Source organism: Prosopis cineraria, unplaced genomic scaffold (genome assembly GCF_029017545.1).
Source record: "Prosopis cineraria cultivar Desert tree isolate PC_DT_omini unplaced genomic scaffold, ASM2901754v1 PC8, whole genome shotgun sequence".
Lineage (NCBI taxonomy): Eukaryota > Viridiplantae > Streptophyta > Magnoliopsida > Fabales > Fabaceae > Prosopis > Prosopis cineraria.
Genome location: NW_026555339.1, coordinates 28033025 through 28046264, shown reverse-complemented (window position 1 = coordinate 28046264; position 13240 = coordinate 28033025).

The window sequence follows — 13240 nt, the reverse complement described above, 5'->3', positions numbered from 1 at the left end:
TTGCTTGCCCTAGCAGAGAAATGCTTCATCTCCTCCTTCTTGTGTGTTTTAGCCTTTTTCCTCTCTAATTTTCATGAGCTTTCATGTACTTAAAATTTAAATTTGTGACCAATGTGTCACGGCGCATAACACACATGCCACAGCACGTGGCATAGTGAGGAAATTCTTACTACAGCACACATGCTTTGCTCCAAACCACAACACTTCCACTCAATCTTGATCATCCAATTGGTAATCAACTCAGAATGTCAATTTACCATCTAAATCTCTATTAACTTAATTAGTATACTAGTTTACTAATAATTAGCAATTAGTTTCTAGATTAAAAATTCAAGATGTTACAGATAATGTTGGAAAGGATCTTTTAAATGTATTATTATAAAGGGTTAAAGTGCACTTTTTGTCCTGTACTTTCATTCAAAAAGTGTTAGATACCCTATACTAATAAGTAGAGTATTTTGTCTCTAAACAATTTTCTAGAGGAGCAAAAATCCCCCTCTTTTAATGAACCATTAACAGAGGGAGATTTTTGTTCTTTTGAAAAAATGGTTTAAAGGAAAAATGTTTCACTTAATAATATAGGGTGCCCCAATGCTCCTCAAAGGAATGTACAAGAGCAAACATGCACTTTAACCTAAAAGTAAATATTAGTAACTACTTTAGTTTAAGCAGTGACTGTTTTCTTTTGGAAATGACCAAAATAGAACAAGCAATTACAACTTCCTCTCTACAAATTTGCCCCTATTATAAAAAGGACAATAATTTTATGATTTGAAATTTTCATTATAAAAATGCAATATATTAGCAATAATTACAATATAGGGTTAAGGTATAAATTTATCCTTAAAGTTTCCATCCAAGTACACATCATATCTTAAAGTATTATTTGGCACAATTTCACCCTAACATTTTTTATTTTGGTATAATATTGCCCCCATTAATGTTGAGTATTCGTTTGATTGTAAAGAGTTGAAGTGACATGCCACATGTCAAATGAAACCACACAATAATGATCATTTATTTATAGCGGAATGATATACAAAGTCAACAGATCTTAATGAATAAAAAATAGGATTTATGGCTACACAAACTTTTGAGGGTAGTTCTAGATCTGGTCCAAGATGAACTATTGTAGGGAATTTATTGAAACCTTTGAATTCAGAATATGGTAAAGTAGTTCAAAATCTCACTTATCAGATTCCATTGTGGAAGACACAATTTTTTCTAAAGAATTTTTCATGATATATCTTATCCATGCATAATTGCAGTCATGATAAAATCTTGGTTTAATTAATCATCAGGGACTCCTAAGCACACGAATTCTCTATAACTAGAGAATTGAAGGCTTGTTATTCAATAGTATAATAGGACTTATATATCAACGTCAACTAATACCAATAGCCATACGATACTCTTACTCATTTAGAAACTTATTAGTATTTAAGTAGACGAGATTTTACGAGAAAAGTTCTTTAGATTCATAAGAGAAAACAACTATTTCATTTTTCAATGTGAATTTGACACAAGAGGGGGAAAAAATACTCAAAAAATTCAATAAATTATTTATTTGTATTTGATTTTTACTAAATTTCAAATTTTTAATAAGAATTAATCAAAATTTATATAATTTTTTGAAGATTTTTCAATTCTGTTTCAATTTTATCAACCTTTAGGACTAATTCATTGAATTGCTTCTAAATCTAAAAAAAAAAAATGATATTTGTCCCTACTGCTGCCCGTATCTAAAAAATCTTGTTTTTTTGAACATAGAGAAATATAGAAGCCATTGCAATTGTCGAAAATACTAGGCTTGACCTTCTCTTGAATTCTCAAAACTTTTGTCACTCTATCCCCGCAGGGGCAAAGAACCCATCGCTGTCTCGACTGTACTACTGGAGGCTTTAGGGAAGTTGGAATAGGAGAGAACTCATCTTGAGGTTGGCTTACTATTTAGATGCTTTCAGCAGTTATTCACTCCATACTTGGCTACCTAGTGTTTACTGTAGGCACAATAACTAGCACACTAGAGGTGCATCCTTCTCGATCCTCTCGTACTAGGGAAAGGTCCTCTTAATGCTTTAACGCCCACACTGGATATGGACTAAACTATCTCACAACATTCTAAACCTAGCTCACGTACCATAATCTCTTATCTCCCCTCCCACTTTCACATCACGTCCAAACCCTTAGTCACCTTCTGACCTTCTCCAACTCTCTTCCTCTCTTTCTTCCCTTTCCCTTACTGCCATCACCGTCGTTGTTACTACATCCTCCTCGCCTCATCAAAATTGATATTTAGAAAATTGATATACTTAGACCTTAAAACGTAGCCAAGCATTACAGATCTCGTTGTGGCTTTGTTGTCCCCTTTGCATAATCTCCAAGGCAAGGGATTTTTGTCTCAGAGGTGGTCAAGCTAAGGTGGGTTCAATCAATGATAGGTGAACAACAATGGGTTCTAGGTGAGTAGCGATAGGACAGAAAGAGAGGGATTCTATCTTTGAGGTAGTTTGATTAACAATGAGTGAGTAGCGATGGGAGGGGAAAGAGATGGATTTCATCCAAGAGGATTTCATCTAGGCATTTAAAGCTTCAATCATTTTGATTTATGGGTTTGATCTTTTTGATTTTCTATTTTAGTTTAATCTTATAATGATGTTTTAGGTTCGATCTTTCTAGTTTTTACTTTGATATATTTCTAGATTGTTCATTGTAGTGTGGATTTAGGTTCATCTTCTCTAATTGTTTTATTATTATTTTTACTTTGATTTGTTTATTTCTGTGAAGTGTGGATATGAAATTTCTTCTATAGTGAAATCCCTCTCGGTAACTTGGTTCAATTTTTGATTGTTGTGATTCCATTTATCTACTATGAATTTTTTACTTGAATTCCATTGATCAACAATTTTTTACTTTCACTAAGAATTTTTCACTTAAATGAAACTTAGTGTTCGTTAAATTGTTGAAGTTGCTTTTATGATTTTTTAAATTTATTTTATTTTTGATTTGTTCATTTTTGTGAAGTATGGATCTTAATTTTCTTTTGTTGGAATTTTTTTTATATGCATTTGAAAAATTTTCAATGAGGAAATAGTGATGAAGAGGATGAGGGATGAGTGATAAGTGATGAAGAGGAGGGAAAGACAGTCAACATGTGGACTTTGAGTTAGAGGAAAAAATGTAAGGTGAATGCCACGTGGACATGCCAACTAAGCAAAGTGGGTCAACTAACAGTCAACATTTGCTTTCTATTAATTTGGGTGACATTATACTAGAATAAAAAAAATGTTAGGGCAAAATTGCACTAAAAAATACTTTAAGATATGGGGTGCTCCTAGCTAGAAACTTTAAGAGTAGATTTGTACCTTAACCCTAATATGTGTGTGAGAGAGAGAGAGAGAGAGAGAGAGATAAAATTTGAAATTTGATATGTTAGATAATAAAAATATAACATAAAAATTTTGATATAGTTCCCTATTAAAACATATAAGACATTTTTTTTGAGGTTAGATATTAAAAAATATAAGAATTTTTTAGTTCTTCAATGTGTAATTAATGAGTCTTTTTCAAAAATAACCTTCATAAATAAAACACCCAAGCATTAAACTTTAACTGAGACACACTATTAAATAAGAGCTAACATGCAAATATAGTATCAATTTAAAGACAATTAACTAACTTATTGAGAGATGAAATTTAGTTAAAACTACCTAATATTTTTTAACGGAGGGAGTATTGGACAAAAAATAAAATAAATAGTTCAATATAGATTAATACTAAAAAGGTAGGTACTACTAAGGGGTAGCATGGTTCAATAAAAAGTTAGATACACATTTAACTCTATCTTTAAATGTACAATACCCAAATTTCAGTCTCAAAAGTTTTATGCTCTTAGGTTCAACAAATTCACTTTCACTAACTTGTTTAACGTCCGTGGGTTTGATATAAATTAGATACTCAAACAATTTTTGACTTAAAAACTTTCGAAAGAACTTTCAAAAGACCAAATATTAATTCCTACATGAGCCCTAGTATCAAAAGAATGATCTAATTTACTGCAACAGGAAAAAATGAGATAGTGAATAGTAAGGTGATTCATCTTGTTAGCTCCTCTTATATCTTTAAGAAATAAAGATTAGTTCATTGATTAAATGGAAGATAATGAGGAGAGTTTATCCTAATGCTTATTAATCAATTGTGATATTTCCAATTTCTTTTAAAGAGTTCTATGAGATGCACAAACCACTATATGTTATGTCTCCAATTAGAGTGGGAGAATGTCTTCTAAAGAATGATAGATTAGGCACTAAAAGATTGAATTTATAACTGTTAGAATTTATGGATTCACCCTTGATGGAAATCGGATCATTATATCAAGCAATCAATGGATTTGACATTATTATAAAAATCATGAGGTTTGACCAGAATCAGGAATTAATGTGAAATTAATTTTTGATTGAATTCCAAAATAAAAAATTCTTGTGCAATTATATTTATTATTCCAATTTTTTATTCCCTCTATTATAAGGCAGTTTAATGTCAATTGAGTTTTCTTTTTTTATAGTAGCCTCCCTTCATTATAAATAGAGGAGGGTGGTTGAAGGAAAAACTCACACTACAATGAATAGTTTTCTCTCAGTGTTCATTCTTCCACTTCCTCTCCTTTCTCTATTTAGTGCATTTTCTATGCATCTTAGTTTAGATTATAGTGTTTAAACTTGTATGGGAAGTTGGCTTTTTTTTTTCTATGCCCAAATCTGGTGAGATTCTAACCTGACTCCATTATTCGGTATATTATTTATGTATCATATTCCTTTAATGGCATTAGAGCCACGTCATTTCTACAACTGTGGTTATGAGCATACTAATAAAACTTGTTCTATTTTATCTTTAATCTATTTTTATATTTTATGTGTGCATCATGCATATTCTCTCCTTCCCTAGACATTTGTTAATCAAGGGGCTTCCTTACCTTGATTTAGAGCTTGGTTGGCTTCCTAGCATGCTTTATTTTTCCGCTTTACTTATTATGAATGTGTTCATATTATTGTTACATGTTATTTGCATTTTTAGCCTTTGTTATTTTTTTTAGATTTACATTTTTCTGCATTTTTTGGATCTCTATATATGTTGAGTTTCATTGCTTATGAACTTTCTCTTCTTCCTCCCCATATTCTTGTGAATCTAAAAAACCTTTTAGATGCATCTAAAACTTTTGATGAAGTTGTTATTGAGAACATGCAAATGAGAGATTTTTTTTTCAAAACATGGATCTTTTAAATATTGGTTTTTAGCTTGCAAAATTCATATGGTTATGTAGAGGGTAAAGAGAGTGTTCTAGTAAGACTAGAATTGTGTCAGTTAGAGATCTAACAAAAGAGCTATGGAAAAAAATGATGCTAGGTTTTTTGAGTCCATCGCCAAGTTTGAAATCGAGTCAAATGACTTGGCACATGGTCAAGGATGACCTTAATGACATGTTATTTTTAGGGCTACAGGAGGCATTGCATTTCGTAACTAAAATGCAGCACATTAGGGTAAGTGCCATTCGATCAAACCAAGTTCACTTGGTCAATCGATTAACTCAAGTCGGGTTAACCAACCTAACGCAGCCCACTTTACCTAGACCAGACTATTGACTAGTCAACAATCAACCTTTCTTTTTTAAAAAAAATTCTCTCACTCACTTGGGTGGTGTATGTGGGACTCGTGATGGCGAGAGGAATCTAACGATTAGGCATGTGTAGCAAAATTTAGTCTCCATAGTGGTGTGTATGTGTCATGCGTAAGTACTGAGAGTAGTCTTTGTCCTAGTTTTGCACTTTTCATGAATTTTTTTATTCTAAAACCTTCTAGAGGAATGTGCAGCTCCTTTTGGAGCATGATTTGCACCTAAAATTCCCTAAATTTGTAATCTATGTAACAATATGCCATTTACATGTTTTTGGTGCAAGTTTTAGGTGTTTTATATGTGTTTTTGACCATTTTTTACTATTTATCTTTGCAAAAATAATATAAAAGGGTTTCTTATTTTATCTTTGATATTAATTGAACATGTTAGATAATTTTGATTCTCCATTGTATTCTCCTTTGATTTATTACTCTCTTGGGAGTGAGGAAGACTCATCGGAGCACTTACTATTCAATTTAACTTCAAAAGAGAAGGTATAAGAAGCAGAGGCTTCAAACAAAGTTGAGGGTACAAAGAAAGTAGAGGCTTCAATATAGCCATGTTCTAAGAGCAAGATTAATAAAAACAGGCCTATCTCTAGCCAAGGATCTTGTGAGATCCAGAAGATGTCAAATGATTATAAGGTTGATCAACTGCTAACTAATTCTTTGGCTACATATCTTGTAGAGAAAAATACAGATAAGACAAGACATGGTGATGATTTGGAGGCTATGCAAAGAACCTATTGAATTTTCTTGGAAGTAGATTCATGACACAAGTTTCTATCAATAGCCTTTAGACAGCTATAGCATGAACTGGACAGGAGAAGCTAGAGATATGCTATTCATATATGGAGAAGCACCCTTACGAAAGCTTCGGAAGGGGTTGAAAAGAACAAGAGAAATCTCTTAATCATTACTAGTTTTCCTCATTGAGTTTTATTTTATTTTGGAATCAATTTTCTTAGAAAATTTTTGGTTTTTCTAAGACAATTAATTATTAAATTTTGAGTTTTTACTTTAATTAATTTTTGGAACCTTTTATGGATATTTTTTTCTCTAATTTCTTTATGGATATTAGAGATCCATTTATTTATTTAAGTTTATAGATAATTGTTATCTAGTTGCTTTATTTTATAGACATTATTTATCTACAATTATTTAAAGAGTTTTATTTGAATGTGAGTTCTTCTAGAAGGTGCTATCTAGAAAGGACACAAGAAGAAATAAATTCAACAAAGATCCTAAGCAAGAGGGACATAGTCTAGTTTGAAAGACTATGATGGGAGTTAATTTAGTTGTCTCCTAAATATGAAGCTAGCAAAACCTACAATCCAATTGGTTAAGAATCTAACTTGAATAAGTTACACACACACAGACACACACAGACACACACAGACACACACACATAGAGAGACACACATGCATATATTGTATACCATGCTAAGAATGTATAATCATCTATGTCATAATAATGGCAACCAATTCCATTATCACTGAGCTTAATAAAGGAGATAAGCTTTATAATATTGCCTATTTTACTCCAATTATTTAACCAGTGAACCACACATTACTATGGTAATTAGGAATTAATCATCCTACTAACCTTACCATGGTAAATAGTTCTCAACTGAGATAAAATAATCATAGTAAAAAAGACAAGATACGGTTTGAAGGTCTAGTATAGTTATTTGGACTAAACCCTTTAATAAAACATTACAAATTCACAATTTATTGGGATCCAAAGTTGACAACTCAAGCCAATGCATAATAAAGACTATACAATCATAAATCAAAGTTGAAAGCATTTTATAGCATGGGATACTGATAATTTTTAAAAAGGATAAAAAATGACATTTGATAATCATAGGAGTGTCTATTATGGCTTACACATAACTTTTCATGCCATGACCTCCCTTATGTAGTATGCTACCATGCAAGCATCTTAAGTAGTAATACACTGCACAGGCACCAGGATAGCATGGTACTGTCACATAAACAACTCTCGAGAGTGAACATCTGTGACACCCTATTCCAACATCCAATGTCTAAATGAGAAAGTCTAGGTAGTCTTAAAGAACTCAAATAGCAAACTAATTATTGGCACTAGCTCCACTTTTATAATATAATAAATCACAGTATTGGACACTTAATCACACAATGATACCATTTTTACATTTAAACCACTAAGTTGTTGACATAAATAAAGTGCCAATAACACAAACCATAACTTAGACCAAGACCTTAAAGGACTTAAGACAACCAACAACAATGCATCACAAGTATATACATATATATCCAGCATAGATTTCATTTCCAAATCTCAACTCATTAATCATAAAAATCAAAAAGGATGATATCCAATATACTAAATTCCATCACAGACAATTGTAGTCAACAAAATAATCATTAGCATAATTGCATAAGGATTTAGCCCTTAACAAACAATCACAGCTTATAAAATAAAGCCTAAGGCACTAAATACAACTAGTCAAATAACAACAATGTGCAGTGGTGCAATTAATCATAAATAAACATCCTCATTTGGCAATGTAATCATCATATCATTATATTACACATAAAGAAACAAGCCAAGAAGTAGGTAGTGCGATAGGAATCTTGAATTCCTATGCCTCAAATGTTTTCCCCATTTCTTGCCAAAGCAGTGCTTATAAAATGTTAAATAAAGGAGAGTACTACTACTCAATAATCAAAAAAAGCTCTAAATCAAATACATGCAAGTTAAATCAATAAAGGCGTGCAAAGTAGGAATTTATAAAATTCCCATCAAGCATGTTATCATAATATACCAATATCACATCTCATGATGCAAATAAATGCGTGATCTCTTATTCTTTATCACCTGCTTTTACTGCTGATTGAATCTGTGGGTTGACAATTCAATAAGACTAAGTTTATATGACTAGATTAGTCCAAGCTCTCCAATCATGAGGAGACACCTAGCAAAAGATGCCTCACTCAATCTCAAACTATAAATTCTCCTAATTCTCTAATCTATTAGGGTATCATAATTAACCAACACCACACCCAATCTAGGGTGATATAAAAGGGAAAAGGGTCTAGGTACCTACTCTTACACCCAGTCAAGGATGAGTTTTAAGAAGACTTGACTATGATCACTACACCTAGTCGAGGGTGAGTTTTATGGTTCTTTAAGGAAAGAAATCAATACTCTACCTAGGGCATCCTCCCGCCTAAATCATAATCATGCCAACATGCATAGTTTATCATCATGCAAGTATTGCAGAATAATAAACTCAAGCATGCGTAAAGTAATATAATCAACAGTTGTAATCATGCATTATCAGTTTACCATTTCATCATCACAAGATATAGACATGTTCATCATAAAGCCAATCAATAGTATAACATTTTTGGTATAATATACTTTAATTGGAAAGAAAAAAAAACCCATTTGCATTTATTTTCTAAAACCATAATCAAGTTTATAATTATTTAGATTCATATTAATTAACTCATAAATAATACAACCTCAATTAATCTAACAATCAATAGCATAAGCCAGAGATTCTCCCAATTACCTCGAACCTTTTAAGAAAACAAAGGTTACCCCAATATAGCTTACTTCCCTAGCTCAAATCAAACTCAACAATCTACATAACTAAGTAAATCTACAAACAACAATAACCAATATCACCAATAACTTAACATAATGCCAATTTCTGTTTTCTAAACTCATACTTAGACCACCAAAAATTCCAAGTACATAACTTCAATTCTATTGAGTTTATTAGTTTCTATTAGCTTCATTTTATCTTTCAATAGCTTTAAAAACAATAATTATAACAACTTATAGCAAACAAATCATTCCCAAAGAGCCTAAGATTTGCCTAAGATGGAGAAATTCAAACCTTAAGCTCAACCCATTCAAATCAAAGTTCTAGGAGTAGAAACTAACTTCTAATAACCTCATTTAACTCCAATAATTCATCCAACAATAATCTAAAGTCTAAAAATCATCATAGGGTTCATATTTGAGGAAGAACATCAAAACCCTAATTTAAAAATTTACTTAAAGGGAAGAGGAATGGTGTAGAAACTTACCTTAAGTGATTACTAAGCCAAAAATGCCCCAAAACCACTAAAAATTATTGCCTTAGAAGAGCCTCCAATGTTCTCTTCAAGTCTCCCTCTCTTCGTCTATGATTTTTGCAACTTTTGGCCACTTAAAAATGCAATTCTAAGGCTTCATCCTCATACAGTCGTGAGCTTTTCAATTTTGTCCATGCCCAAATGAAGCTAAAAATAAAACTCTACACAGATGAACAATGAAGAATTTCATCCACTGGTAGATGAAACCTAGAATCTTACAACTCCTTTATTTTGGGCTCAGGCAACCCATTAATCTTTCGAACTCGATCCTAAGGCTATAATCAATAATAATTAGGTCTGATAGTCCATTCTAACCATCCCTAAATAGTAAGATCTTATTTTATTCCTAATCTCCTATAATTAATATCTTAAGTATGGGAATTAAAATTCAAGATATTACAAGATTAATGGGGACAACTATGACATATGGAATCATAAGATTTCATATGTCTTAGAAGAGCAAGATGCTATGGACATCCTAAAAGTTGTGATTACCAAATCAAAATCTAAAAATTGAAAGGAGCAGGAGGATTACATATCCTAGAAAAGAAAAATTGGCATTGCTCCTATCACCATGCTCAATGCCATTACTAATGACATCATGTGTGAGTTCAAACACCACCCTACTACTCAAGGCATATTGATAGCCTTAAAAGATAAATTTGGTAAGACTTATGCCACTAGTTGAGGAAGCTCACTATCAAATTTAATACATATAAGTTGAAACCTAATATCTCTATTAGGCAACATCTAAGAGAAATGTCAAAGATGATTAGAGAGTTGAAGAAAGTGGGGCATGTTCTTTCTGATGAACAGTAAGTGCAAGCTATGATAAGGTCACTCCCAGTAAGATGGAAACACATGAAGATAAACCTGACACACAGTGAGCATATTATGACCTTTGATGATGTGTTGAGGCATATTGAGCTTAAGGAAGAAAGGTTGGAAGTTGTGAAATCTAGCCAAGCATACTTAGCTAAAGGAATGAAGGGTTTGTCCTCTAAACCCAAGTCTAAGAAAGTCAAGGGTCTACAAAAGAAGAAAAGCAAACCACAATCCTAAAAAGACAAGCAGGCCTTCAAGAAAAGGAAGAAGCCCATGAAGAAACTTAACCTAAAGAAGGTTAAGTGCTTCAATTACCAAAATAATGGTCAATTTGATAAGAACTTTCCTAAGTAGCAAAAGGTACCAAAACTTAACTCTTTGTACTATGCTTATGTTTCTAGCACTGCTTTTATTGTTAAAGCTAATCCTATGTGGATTATAAACTTTAAGGTAATAAACTACGTAAGCTGAGATTGCAGGAACTTCTACAAATTTTGACAATTATTGGTAGGATGCAGATGGCTTATATTGGGAACAATGTTATAGTCAAGGTTAAAGGGGTTACTACCTACAAGCTAGTATTGCAAGGCAGTTAAATCCTATCACTACAAGATGTACTCTATACACTAGAGATTCAGAGAAATCTAGTGTATGTTATTTCTTTAGCTAAATGCCAAATAAATAATTTTTCTATGACTTTATCGTGGAAATTTTGGATGGGACAAATTGTATTAGTTCTAGATATTTTTCAAAGGATTTCTTTGTTTTGGAGAGTTATTATGAAGGTTCATGCTTTACTATTTCAAACACTTTAAATTATAATATTTAACACACTAGACTAGGACATATTAGTTAAGAGGGAATGATTAAACTAGCAAAAGGAGATTTGCTATAGACTGTTTTAAAGTAGGAAATGTATTTATGTGAGGACTGTCTAACTGGCAAACCAACAAGAAAACCTTTTGGGAAAGGAATTAGAGCTGAATTTTCTTTACAATTGGTACATTCTGACATTTGTGGACCCATAAATGTGAGAGCTAGACAAGGATCTTGGTATTTTATTATCTTTTCTAATGATTTCTTAATAAAATGGCCATATTTACCTAATTTCTCAAAAATATGAAGCATTAGAATGGTTTAGAGAATACCTTAACATTGTAGAGAATCAGCTAAGTTGTAAGGTCAAGACTTTATTAACTAATAGATGTTAAGAGTATCTTTTAGAACAATTCAAGGCCCTATGTGAAGAGAAGGAAATAGTAAGACAGCTTAACATCACTAGCACTTTTGCACATAACAAAGTTGCTGAATGGAGAAGCCAAACTCTCCTTGACATGGATAGGTCCATGATAGCACAAGCAAACCTATCAATTTCATATTAGGGGGACACACTAATGACAGATGCTTTCATACTTAAATGCGTACCCTCCAAATCAATCATAAGCACACCTTATGAGTTGTGGACAGGTTGGACACCAAACTTAACTATCCTAAGACAATGAGAGTTAGTAGCATATGCCCACGATTCTTCCCACAAACACAAGAAGTTAAGCCGTAGAGTGTAACATCCTAAAATTTAACCCAAGATTAATTAAGCTAATTAAGGATAAATGAGTAATCTTGAAGGAATATTTAGAGATAAATAATTTTAGTTAGAAAATTATTATTAGATCTAATTTAGATTAAAATCTTAAGTTATATTTTTTTAGACAATAAAAATAAAAATAATAATAATAATAATATTATTATTAATAAAAGAAAAAGGGGGTGGGGGATGGGTAAACATCCGTTAGTGTGTGTGAGGGGTGCAAATATTAAAAAAAAAAAAAGAAGGAAGAGGATTTATGGGGCCAAAATCAATTAAAAACACTACACACCTCTTTCCCTTTTCACTTCCCTGCTTCTTTTTTTTTTTTTTCATTTCCTCTTCCTCAGGTGTGCACAAAGAAGAACTAAAATGCAGCTCTTGCGCAAGACGGTGAGAAGGAGTTGATTCAAGGCTCCTAATAGGTTTTGGATGAGATCTCAAGTACTCTAAGACTATATAAATATCTTAAATATCCTAAATATTTTTCTTAGTCATATTTTCTCTTTAGTTTCTAATTTTGAGATTATAAAAAATCTAGGGTTTGAAAGAGGGATAAATTTTTTATGAATAAATATGGTTAGGAGGTTTTTGTAGTATAGTAAATATTTTAGAGTATTATTTTATTGATAGAATTTGAATTTGAGACTTTTGAATTAAACTCTAGACCTCTATAGATAGATTTATGGTTAAATCTAAAAATATAAATTGATTTGTTGATATTTAGATGAATATATGGGATGAGAAATAGATTATTATGTTTATAGAATGATGATTCTAAGCTTGAAACTAAGTTTGTAATTTTTGAGTATTTTTAGGTATAAATTTATAAAATAAAAGGAGAAATTTTGATATTAAAAAAATGTTTGAAGGATGATTTTAGCCAAAACTTTAATGAAACTATTATGAAGGGAGCTATTGGATTAAGTGCATAAGTTTAAATATATGAAATTTGGATTTTAGAATTCAAAAGGCTAAAAAACTAAGGTCTTGAAAAAAAAAAATACTTAAGTGTTGGAATATGAG